The 12687-nt window shown below is 43.1% G+C and overlaps 1 protein-coding gene across 1 annotated transcript in view; it reads right to left on the bottom strand.

The window, feature by feature from the left end:
* Window positions 1-12687, bottom strand: part of DSCAM (DS cell adhesion molecule) — a 575021-nt gene that overhangs the window by 369487 nt on the left and 192847 nt on the right. The gene's annotated exons all lie outside the window — the stretch shown is intronic.

The raw sequence follows: 12687 nt of genomic DNA, 5'->3' as shown, positions 1-12687 counted from the left end.
CTGCAGACAGAGAGAGAGGAATGGCCCCCGGGAAAGGAAAGGGGGAGCTGAATGGAACCCCGAGTTGTGGTGGTCAGACGATATGATGGGTGCAGAACGTCCTGCCCCGGCTGAGACACTCAGAAAGATGCCTCCTCTCCCCAGCCCCCGGGATCCCGTCCAAGGTGCCTCCTCTCTTTGGCCACAGATGTTTGGACCCGAGGCTGGCTGCGGGCGGGCTGTGTCCTGGGTGGCAGGTTGAAGAGCAGACCCTCTGGCTGGGGAGTCTGGGTGGGTGGGTGCCCAAGGCTATCAGCGGACGTGCAGAGGGTGGGAGATGAAAGGCAGGTGGGCGGACATCTGGAGGGGAGAAGTTCTGGGGGAATGGCCAGAGCTGGCTTTGGGAGGGAGGGGAAGAGAGATGCACGAAGAGGCCGGGACACCAGGATGGGCTGACCCAACAGACAGTCAGAGGACCTGCCAAGGACAGACCCCGCGCGTCGGTCGTGGGTACCACATTTCTTGACGTTTTGTGTCATCACTTAAAAATCCCCAAACTACATGTTCGCATTAAATTTGTGCGAGCTTATTTTAATACAGAATTAGGGTGAGCAGGACTTGACATGAAGGAAAAGTGTCGTGCCTATAAAATGTGCCGCCAAGGCGGGCACCTGGAAGCTGGAGGGGAGGTGGGCGGGGTGGGACAGGCAGGATGCGGCCCGGGGAGAAGGTTGCTGCCCCAGCACAGTGCCGCAGAGGCCACTTTGCCCCAGTGTTTCACGCTCACATGCCGGGAAGACTACGACGTGAGGGCACAAGACAAATCAGTGCAGTCTCCACCCACACGCTCTCTCCTGCCGGCCCAGGTACAGGCTTCTCTAGAGCCAGACCGCTCTCAGGCCCCAGGGCAGCCGGGCAGCTCTGACGGAGCGGCCGGCCTGGCCCACGAGGCTTAAGTCACCTGACAACCTCCCCGCCATCCAGGGCAACGAGGTGAGAGGACAGGAAGGTGGAGAAGAGAACACGGAGGAGGCTCCCCTCCTACAGAAGGAGGACAGCCGCCCGGAGGTACAGGGTGGTGATCACGGCTCTTCGGGCTGACTCTGGACTCGCCAGGACCTCAGCCTTCGAGACTGATGTCTGACCCAACAAACGAACGCTAAGATGCCAGTGTGTTCCCGAGAAGCCTCATGACACTGTCCTCCCAGAGCGGAGTCCCCCATAAAGAGCACCGGGATAAGTGACACGTCAGATTTAAACTGGAATTCATTTGCGTAGAACTCAGTCGCTGTCCCCATGGTGTAAATGGCTTTGCATTATCATCCGCAGCCGTACGCTCGCCCTCCGCGCCCCGGGGTCTTGAAGACCGGCAGAAACGGCAGCCAGGTGTCCTTATGGGGGACGGGCTCCTGGCTGCAGTCCACCGCATCTTCAACATGACATGAAACGGCAGCTCCAACTTTGAGAGAGGGAGATGGCTCCACCACATTTAGGAGCAACCACGAAGGTCGTCCTGCAAACCTCATATTGGGAAACGGGATTCTTATAGCTCCTATGGGCTCCACCAGGCCTGGCCCCCGCCCCGACACCCCCGCCAGCAGATGGCCCTTTCAGTATTGACGTCACTCACTCGCCAACAGATGCCCCACGAAGAAAGGCACATGCAGAAAGCCAAAGTGAGGGTTCTCCACCGGAAGGGGACATTGCAGTCCAGATGTGAACCCAGCGCCATTTCCCTGCTGAGGGGATCACATAGCTCTCATCGGTTTCCGCTTCCGCCTATGTGATATGCTACAGGGTTCAGGGTTCTGGGGCTCACCTGCCACAAGTGTGCACTAGGGACAGTGCCGGACCACTCAGCACGGTGACGCGGGAACCACAGCTCGGGACAGCCCGTGGCTTCTGCGACAAGACCCTGAGATGATGGCAGGATGCCACGGGCCAGCGTCCGCCCTAACACTGCATCACACAGAGGAGGGAAAGTAATAGACTGAAATCTCACTGACGTAATCAGAGAACCGTGGAACCTTCTCTGCATCAAAAGACAGACACAGCTCAACCTCTGACCGTCACATGCACCCAAGGAGCTTAAGAGTCTCTAGGTGCCTGGATCCCCCAGGCTTGGGGGCAGCCCAGCTTGGCTTTCCACACTCTCGCTCACCACCCAATAAGTTCTGCAAGGCTCAAAAGTCCTTTGAGTGTATCATAGGCTGGGCTAGCAAGTCTGAATTTCACGGAGCTCCGTACCAGTCTAACCGCTCCCTGTCGTTCAAAGCAGTGCACACGGACGCAGCACAGAACACTTTCCACACAAGCTCACGGTCGGCAGTATTCAGGGGGTCGATGCCCTGTTTCTCTGAAGACAAGTCAGTCAACTAGAAAGAAAAGGAAGTAGCATCTCCACCACCACCAGCCCTGGCATTGGGGGGTTTCATCCTTTCACTTACTCCTTTACACATTCCTTCTTTTACTCGTCCCTTCACTTAAAGATCCATTCACTTATGCATTCAATTCGATTCACTCATTCACTCATTCGCTGAAGCATGTATTCATTCAAGAACTTACTCATTCATCCATTGCTGCTTCCTTCATGCACTGAGGCGTCCCTTCAACAAGCATCCATTCATTCATTTACTCATTCATCCATTACACCTTCATTCATACTGAGGCATCCATTCATTCATTCATTCCCTCTGCTGACGAGCATCACACAACCACCTGGGGCTGGGCACTGGGCAGGGCGGCAACCTTGGCTTCCTCGCTTCTCTGCGGCGCCTTATGGCACACGAGGAAGGTGGACGTGAGTGCAGGCTGAACACGCCCCATTCCGTGTGCATAGCATCTTTCCTTCCACGTGAGGGGGAAACGCCAGTGACTTTTAAAACCGCAGCGGGTGTTGGCAATAGTGCCATGAAGACCTGAGGCCGTGGCAGGCCCACTTTAGGACATTCACAGCTCTTCTGCCATCAAAGAACATTGTTAAAGATTATAGTTTATGCCCAGCGGTGTGGCTCAGTGGACTGAGTGTCGTCCCGCGGACTGAGAGGTCCCGGTTCGATTCCCGGGCAAGAAACGTGCCTGGGTTTCAGGCTCGATCTCCAGTAGGGGGCGTGCAGGAGGCAGGCGATTGTTTCTCTCTCACGTTGGTATTTCTAGCTCTCTCTCACACACACACAAAAACAAACCAAAACAAAACAAAACAAAAAAACAATAAAAATATTCTTAAAAAGATATTTTATGACGCCACGAATATCAAGACAAATAGAATCTAGGATGGATTATGTTCACTTTCTCTTCTGATTTTAAAACAAATGAAAAGATTTGCACGGGCTCCTAAAATCATCATGGCCCTAGACACGTGCTCCTGCGCAGGGGGTAAGGTGGCGCCGGCGTGGGGCCCCTCGTGCGCGTGGCTGGGTCTTCCCACGCCCACCCGGTTAACTGCGCTCCGCCCGCAAGGCATCTCCAGCCCGCGGGACTTCGCTGCCGGGATGCGGCGGTGGAAACGGTCGCACCTGCTTGTGTTGGGACAATGCTCAGACCCTCTGTTTCTGCTTCTCCTTTCCCCCCAAGTAACAGCGAACATGCCATTTGTTCCAGAAGCCGATGAACAGTCATGTGGCTGCACCCCCGAGGTCTGTCCTTGGGGGCTCGGACACTGAGTCCCCGAGGTCGCAGCCACCTTGATCGGTCACCCACGCACTGCTGAGTGGCCTGGCCAGACGGCCCCACTTCACCGACTGCACCAGCGCATCTGTACGTCATCTTCTGTAGCAGCTCCCCACACTCCGAACCACTCCCAGGCCTTCTGGCTCTTCCCTGGCCTTTAAACACACGCTGTAGCTGGCTGACTCCTGACGGCCACCGTGTCCCCCACCGGCCCCTCTGCCCACGAGGGCGCGACTGGCCTGTTTTGTTCAGTACCGTGTCATTATCCCCGACACTTGGACTGAGGTCGGGCACCAAAGAAGCTCTCAGTGGATGTTACTTCTTGAAGTGAATTGGTTTGAAAACAATCAGAAAAACTAGATAAAAAAACATTAATTCAGCCTTTAGCATCTTTTTGGATCCTTGCTATGAGAATTTTTTTTTTCTCTCTAAAAAATTACAACTCTCTTTTTTTTAAAAATTTTTTTTCTTTGTTGATTTTAGAGATGGAGGAAGGGAAAGGGAGAGAGAGAGGAACATCCACCGATGAGAGAGAACATCGACTGCTGCCTCTTGCATGCCTTCCTGGCCGGGAATCCAACCGGCAACCTCTTGGTGCATGGGTGGACACTCAACCGCTGAGCCACACTGACCAGGCTTAAAAAAAACTACAGCTCTTGACCTAGTCTTCCTGGTGGTGTAGATATTTTTCTGTCTATCCTCTCTCCATGTCTGATGTGTAAACATTTTCCAACTGAAGCTTTAGCAAAGGACGCAGAACGCATGCGCACCACCCCTGTGCTCCCGGCCACATTCTTCTTTAAATGCAAGAGTTTCGTATCTGAGTCATATCAATTTGACAATTTTCTGTAAATCAGGACGAACAAAGAGAGCCCTGGCGGGCGTGCTCAGTGATTAGAGCATTGGCCCTCACACCGAAGGGTCTCAGGTTCTCAGTCAAGGGCAGGTACCTGGGTTGTGGGTTCCATCCCCGGCCCTGGTTGGGTCATTCGGGAGGCAACCAATGGGTATGTCTCTTTCACATCGATGTTCCTCTCTTTCCTCCCTACCCCCTTCACCTTTCTCTAAAAATCAATGGCAAAAATATCCTCAAGTGAGCATTAACCAAAAAAAAAAAGAAAAAAAACAAGGAGAGAACTTTAGCAGTGTTACTGGGCTAACTTCATTAGAGCACAGAGTGTTTTGGGGTAGGGCTCAAATACATGTTTTTCGTTCAGATTTCCTGGCCTAGTCAAGAAAAGACAATGACTTAGAATTGACCATTGCTAATATCGCACGTGCACACACTTCCCCGTGTCCCACAGCGAGGAGCTCCTCCCAGGTCCCGTGTTCCTTGGTCTCCCCGTGGACCGCGGCCTTGAGCGGACACTCCACACAGACGTTCAAGGAGGCGCTTATGGTCATGACAGGTGAGGTGTATGGAAAAGGCAAAAATATTGCTAATCCCACTTTCTTCCTTATGGAACATAAGCTCATTTACACTTTTATTCAAAATGTTCATAGTTGCATTGTTTTTTTATTATAAAATTAATAGATTCACATTGGAAATTTTTCTGTAAATATAGAGAGGTAGAAGGAAAAACAGGATCACAAAATCATATTCTGCAGAAACAAAGTGTTTTCTGTTAACATTTTGTCAAATATCCTGTACGCTGTAGACTTGCTTGGGTGCCATGAACAGAATGATCAGAACTGGCCCCGGGGGTAATGCAGCCTGAACAATGAGCCCCCTGGAGGCAGGCCCCCCTTCTTCTGGCATAAGGGCTGCATCTGAATGAGGCTTCCTCCCCTGACAGATGGGACACACCTTCCCGTGGGCCTAGGGGTCTCCAGGTGCCGGGCAGCTGGCTCTGTCAGACAGTCCAGCAGCAGCTGAGGCTGAACCCAGATGGAATGCTTACCCCCTACTCAGGAGAATTTCTCACAGGCTTAGAAGGAAGGAGAGTCCCGGGTACAGAGAGGTTCTTCAACTGACCTACCCATTGTCTAGGTGCCCCCCCCCCCGCCCCCCGCCCCAGCATGCCTCTCGGTGGGGTGATTAGAAACTCTTTCATTTATTTGCTTACATTTAGTTTCTTCCTTAATGTTCATTCCTAACACACACTGTACCACATTGTGAAATATACCCTTCTCTGCTGTGATAGTCAGTTTTATGTGTTAACCTATAGCTAGGCAGTAGCCCCGAGTTCTTCAGATACTATCTAGGTGTTGCTGTAAAGGTATTTTGTATCTGTGGTTAGCATGTCAACAATCAGTTCATTTGAAGTACAGGCGATTATGCTGGGTAATCTGGGTGGGCATCATCTAATCAACGGAAAGGCCTTAGAGCAAAACTGAGGTTTCCCTGAGAAAGAAGAAATCATGCCCTGGACTATAGATCTGCTCCTGCCCAGACCTCCCCGCCTGTCCTGGTGGCCTGCCTGGCGGGTTTCAGACTTACCCACCCTGACTCCATAATCGTGTGAGCCAATTCCTTGAAGTACACGTCTGTCTGTCTGTCTATCTATCTATCTATCTATCTATCTATCTATCTATCTATCAATCATTCATCTATCATCTATCATCTATCTATCTATCTATCATTCATCTATCATCTATCTATCTATCTATCTATCTATCTATCTATCTATCTATTGCCTACTGGTTCTTTCTCCCAGGGACCCTTGCTGATCTGTCTGACACACCCACCTTGTACCAGAGTTATATATCTTTCATAAGGTTAAGTCTTATAAAATGAAAATGTCCTTTTTAGGTTCATGAAGCTTAGAGGTTTCCCCATTTCTTTGCTTTTCTGTTTTTCTATGCCCCCTTTTCTCCCCAAACTGGATTTAAGATGTCAACATAGCAAGATATCATACATTTAAACATCATAATACAACACAGACTATTTCATAGTACATAACTGATAAATAGCGAAAGAAAGTTTATAGTAGAAAAGTAAAGAGGCAAGAATATATTCAGCAAACAAAATAAATGCCAAAAGCTGGGAGAAAGGCAGAAAAACTGAGACAAGTCCCTACAAAGATGCCTGGACATTCACCAAGTACACTGTAGTGACCCTTCACAGGGGTGGCCAGTCCCCTGGGGAAGAAAGAGAGGTCCCCAGGGGCAGAAGACCAGGAATGAGGACAGAGAGCACAGAGAACACTCCAGAAGCTCAAAATGCTGGCAGGCAGTCTGTGAGCAGAAAGAACATGTCCCTGGCTTGGACAGCCGATGACTGGCCCTGCAAAGCATAGAGAGATCTAAGGCGTCTGGCTGGTGCTTGGATCCCGAGTCCCCTGAGGCAAAGTTCCAACCCCACCTTCTCCGCGTGTGAAGCCCCCAGTGAACAGAAACTAACTGGAGATTCTAATCCTGCAGCAGAAAAGCAGCCCAGCTACGCGCTGGATTGACTCAGTCGCACACCATCAGCCCGACAGAGGGGCATGTCCTTCTCAGCAGGCGAATGTTGCTCATTTCAACCCCAGCACAATGTTCAGCATGAAATAAAAAATCACAATATATACCAAGAAGTGAGAAAATAGGACCCATATTTTTAAAGGGGAGCTGTTCATAGAAGCAAATATGGAAACAACCCACGTTTGAATTATCACGCCGAGACTTCAAAATCATGATAATAAAGTCCATAGAAAAAAAATGTTGATAACATGTATGAACAGATAGAAATTTCTGCAGAAAAATGGAAACAGCAAAAACAAAACTCAAATGGGACTATCAGAATGGAATTAGGTGATATCAGAGAAGAAGAATTTAGCTGATGGGTTAGTTAGAAGACTGGAGATAGCAGAGAAAAAAATATCAATGAAATCAAATGCAAGCCAAGAGACACTACCTAGACTGAAACAGAAAGAGAATAAAAAGTGAAAAAAATAAAGCACCTAAGACCTGTAATATACTATTATGCAATATCAATAATTGGAATCCCAAAAGGAAGAGAGATAAATATATGAGAAAAAATATTTTAGAGACAATAGTCAATAATTTTGAAATTAATAAAATATATCAATATACATATTCACGAAACTCAGCTAACCACAAATGTGATCAATTAAACCAAAAATTTAAAAATCACACATGCAGCATCAGAGGCAAACTGCCAAAAACAAAAATGGGAAATAAATTCTTATAAGTAGCCTGAAAAGGAAGCAATGTCAGATGAGGGGAAGGAAGTATGAAAAGAATGATGGCTGGTTTTCTCACAGAAGAATAACATTTTAGTGCTAAAAACAAAACAAAACAAAAAAACCTATATTTAGCTAAAATATACATCAAAAATAAAGGCTAAATAAAGACCCTTTAAGCCAAAGGAAAAATCAGAAATTTTGTAGCTACAAAAAAATGCTAAAAGAACTTCTTCCGGGGAAAGGGATATGATTCCAGATGAGAGGTCAGGGCTCCAGGAAAGAATTAAAACCACAGAGAGTATCATACCTGGGTAAGAGCAAAGCACCTATTTATTATCTTTCATAAGTATGTGTTTGTGTATACAGATGAATATATGTTTAATATATATGAAATACAGATTTAAGCTTAATTTTTCAAAGCAAAACAGTGACAATATATTGTGGGGTTCATAGAACACAGAGGAAGAAAAGCGCCCAGGGGTGGGAGGGAGATAAGAGGAATTATAAAATCATGAAGCTTTTACATGTTGCAGAGCTTAATATCACTGGACATTAGATAACAGTAAGTTCAAGATACATACTGTAATTTTTAGCAACCCTAAAAATAATAAAAATGTATATTTAAACAGTTAAATAGAGTTAAAAAATTACTTGATCATTCAAAATGAGGCAAGAAATAAGAGAGAAACCTGTACCAAGATAAAATATTTTAACACAGTCATGTTGGTAATTACATTAAATATAAATGGACTAAATAGAACTTAAAGACTAGTTGTGTGTTTTTTTAAGATCAAGATCCAAATATATGCCTCTTATAAGAAGCACACTTAGAACATAAAGAAACAGATGGTTGAAAATAAAGTGTTCAAAAACAATATTCTATCCAAGGCTATATTTATATTGGATGTAGTACAATTCAGGATAAACAGTAACACCAGAAATAAAAAGGAGTATTTCATAGTTAAGAGGCACTCCATCAAGAATAACAAACCTAAATTTAGTACTTCAAAACATATAATGCAAAAACTGACAAAATTAAGAGGGGGAAAATGTTAAGTCCACATTCATAGTGAGAGATTTTAACACACCTCTCCTTATGACTGATAAAATAAGTAGACCCAAATTTGAAAAAAATATAAACGGTTTGAGTAATACTTTCAAATAATTTAACATATTTAGCATTATGAGAGCTCTCCACGGAATAATTGCATAATACAGATTCTTGCCAAGAGGACATAAAACATTCACTAAGATAAATCATATTCTTGGACATTTAAAAAACACTCAAATCATAATAATTCATACAAAGTATGTTATCTGACAACATGGTAATAAAACTGAAATAAATAATAAGAAGAAAGCCTTAAATATACTCAAATATTTGAAAGTGACACAACATATTTCTAAATAGGTGATGACCTACTGAAAAACCACAAGGAAAAATAGAAACTATTTTGGATTGAATGATAATGAAAACAACATATCCAAATGTGGGGGATATAGTGAAAGCAATCCTTAAAGGGAGCTTTTCAGCTTTTTGTCTGTCAAAATAGAAAAACAAGTTATAAAACAACAAATTGAGGCTTCTGGCTTCAGCTGGAAGAGGAAGAACAAACTAAACTAAAGTAGAAGAAAGGAAACAATAAAAATAGAATGTAAATTAGAAAAATAAAAGCAGATGAAAAATACAGAAAATTAAAATTTGGTGTTCTAAAATGATTAGTAAAATTGATAAGACTCTAATAAAACTATTCAAGCACAGAAAAGATAAAATGTAAATTATGCATATTAGGGATCACAGAGGTAACATCTCTCCAGATCATCCAGGTATTTAAAAGATAATAAGATCTTATAAACAACTTCATGCCAATAAGTATGACCACTTAAATAAAATGGACGAAGTGCTTGAAAAACATCTTTCCACAACTGGTGCAAGGAAAACAAAACAAAACAAAACAAAAACAAAATAGCCCAATAGCTGTTGAAGAAATGGAATCTGCAATCAGAAACCTTCCCAACAAAACAAAACTAAAAAGAAAATAATTCTGGCCACATATCAACATTTAAGGAAGACGTGATAACAACCCTTCACCAATTTCTTTTACAAAATAGAGGAAGAGGAACTATTTCTCAAATAATTTTCTGAGTCCACATGAACCTGATACTAAAAATCTAACTAAGACATTAGAATATAAAAATGACAAACAATATCCATCATGAGCATATGTACAAAAAACTGTTAAATTATTAGCAATTGAATGTTATAAGCATTAAAAGAATAATAAATCATGACCAAGTAGAAATACAAAGTGGTTTAAGATTCACAAAGCAATCAAAATAATCCATTACATCAATAAAATAAAGGAGAAAATTCACATTATTATTTCAATACAGGGTGGGGTAAAAGTAAATTTACAGTTGTGAGTATGCAAAACACAGAGTTTATTCTTGTATTATTATTTATTAATTGTATTATTTTTCCATATGAACAACTGCAAACCTAATTTTGCCTACCCTGTATATGCAGAATAAACATGTGACTACATTTAGCCCCATTTAAGACAAAACTCTCAAAAACCTTAGAATAGAAAGAAAATTCCTCAATCTGATAAAGGGCATCTATGAAAAATATACAAATAATGTTATATCTAATGCAGAAATACTGAACATCTTTTTTTTAATACTGGGATCAAGGCAAAGGTATCCACTCATCACTTTTATTCACTTCTAATCAAAATTCAACATTGCATTAGAAGCCCTAGCTAGTGCAATAGAGTAAGAAAATAAAATTTTAAAACCAAACCAAAACAATATCTAAAAAGATTTCTCTAGTACCTGATTTTGTTTTAATCCGTAGAAGAAATGGGCTTAGGAAACAGGTTATAGAGGCAAAGACAGGGCACTTGGACCTTAGAAGTGAGGAAGGTCAAGGTGATGCACCTGGAGGGAGGGGCTGGTGCAGGCATGCTCTCGAGAGAGAGAGCACCAGTACCTGATTTTTAAGATTGCAACAAAGCCTTAGTAAATCAAGACAGTGCATGCAAAATCACCTAAAAAATTGCGTTATTTGATTTTTATACCAAATGGTGGGACTGGCATGAAAATAGAGGAACAGACAGTAGCACAGAATAGAAACATACACATACACAATTTTTTAAATCAAGGTGCAAAGTGAATTAAATGGGAAGACGGGGAGAGAAAAGTCTTTTTCACAAGTAATGCTGTAAGAATCTGCTAAGCAGACAGAGGAAGATATACCATGAGTCCTACCTCACTCTTCATGTAAAAAGTAACTGAAGATGGATTGTGAGAACTACATGCCAAAGCTGGAACCATGAATTTCTACAAAAAGCCTAGGAGAATAGATTTCTGTTAGATGGACAAAAAACAAACAAACAAACAAACAAAAACACTGATCATAAAACAACCCCCCCCCCCAAAAAAAATTCAAGAAATTAAACTTTATCAATTTATTTTAAATTTGCTAATTGAAAAGCACCATTTAAAAAAATACATAGAGAGCCCTGGCCAGTTTGGCTCAGTGGTTAGAGTGTCAGCCTGTGGACCAGAGAGACCCAGGTTCGATTCCCGCTAAGGGCATGTACCTGGGTTGCAGTTTGTCTCTGGTCCCAGTTGGGGTTGTGTGGGTGGCAGCCAGTTGATATGTCTCTCTCACATTGATGTCTCTCTCTCTCCTTCTCTCTCTCTCTCTTCCTCCCTCTCTGCCTTCCACTCTATCTGAAGATAAATGCAAAAATGTTCTAGGATGAGGATAAAAAAAATACATAGGGAGGCAACAAATAGGAACCATATGTTATACCTGAAAAAATAATTTAGATCCAAAAATTAAAAACAACCTTTACAACTCAGTAATAAGAAGACCAACAGTCCAATAAAAAACTAGCCAAAATATTTGAATAGTTACTTCACAAAAGAAGATAACACTATGGTCAATGAGTACAAAAAAATAGCATCATTAGCAATCAGGCAAAGGCAAATTAAAACCATAGTCTTTCTTTTGTTGAGTTGTATGATCACTCTATATATTTTGGAAATTAACCCTTTATCTGATGCATCATTGGCAATTATGGTCTCCCATGTAGCGGGATCCCTTTTCATTTTGATGGTTGTTTCTTTTGCCGTGCAGAAGCCTCTTAGTTTGATGTAGTCCCATGTATTCATTTTTTCCTTTGTTTCTGTTGCCTTAGGTGTTGTATCAGTGAAAATTTTGCTGCATATAATGTCTGAGATTTTGTTGCCTACATTTTCTTCTAGAATTTTTATGAATTCACGAGTTACATTTAAGTCTTATATCCATTTTGAGTTTCTTCTCGTGTATGGTGTAAGTTGGTGTTCTAGCTTCATTTTTTTTGCAGGTAGCTGTCCAATTTTTCCAACACTATTTATTGAAGAGACTGTCTTGACTCCACTGTATGCTCTTGCCACCTTTGTCAAATATTAATTGAGCATATTGTCTTGGACACCTCTTCAAAAAGGACATACAAATGGCCAAGAGACATATGAAGAAATGCTCAACATCACTAATCATCAGAGAGATGCAAATTAAAACAACAGTGAGGTATCACCTCACACCTGTCAGAATGGCCGCTATCAACAAATCATCAAACAACAAGTGTTGGCGAAGGTGTGGAGAAAATGGGACTCTAGTACACTGCTGGTGGGAAAGCAGATTGGTGTAGCCACTATGGAAAACAATATGGTGTTACCTCAAAAAATTAAAAATTGAATTGCCATTTGATCCAGTAATCCCACTTCTAGGAATATACCCTAAGAAGCCTGAAACACCAATCAGAAAGAATATATATATCCCCATGTTCATAGCAGCACTATTTACAATAGCTAAGATCTGGAAATAGCCCAAGTATCCATCAGTAAACAAATGGATAAAAAA

The sequence above is a fragment of the Molossus molossus genome, unplaced genomic scaffold (genome assembly GCF_014108415.1).
Source record: "Molossus molossus isolate mMolMol1 unplaced genomic scaffold, mMolMol1.p scaffold_m16_p_5, whole genome shotgun sequence".
NCBI lineage: Eukaryota > Metazoa > Chordata > Mammalia > Chiroptera > Molossidae > Molossus > Molossus molossus.
This window is presented reverse-complemented; position numbering and strand designations above follow the sequence as displayed.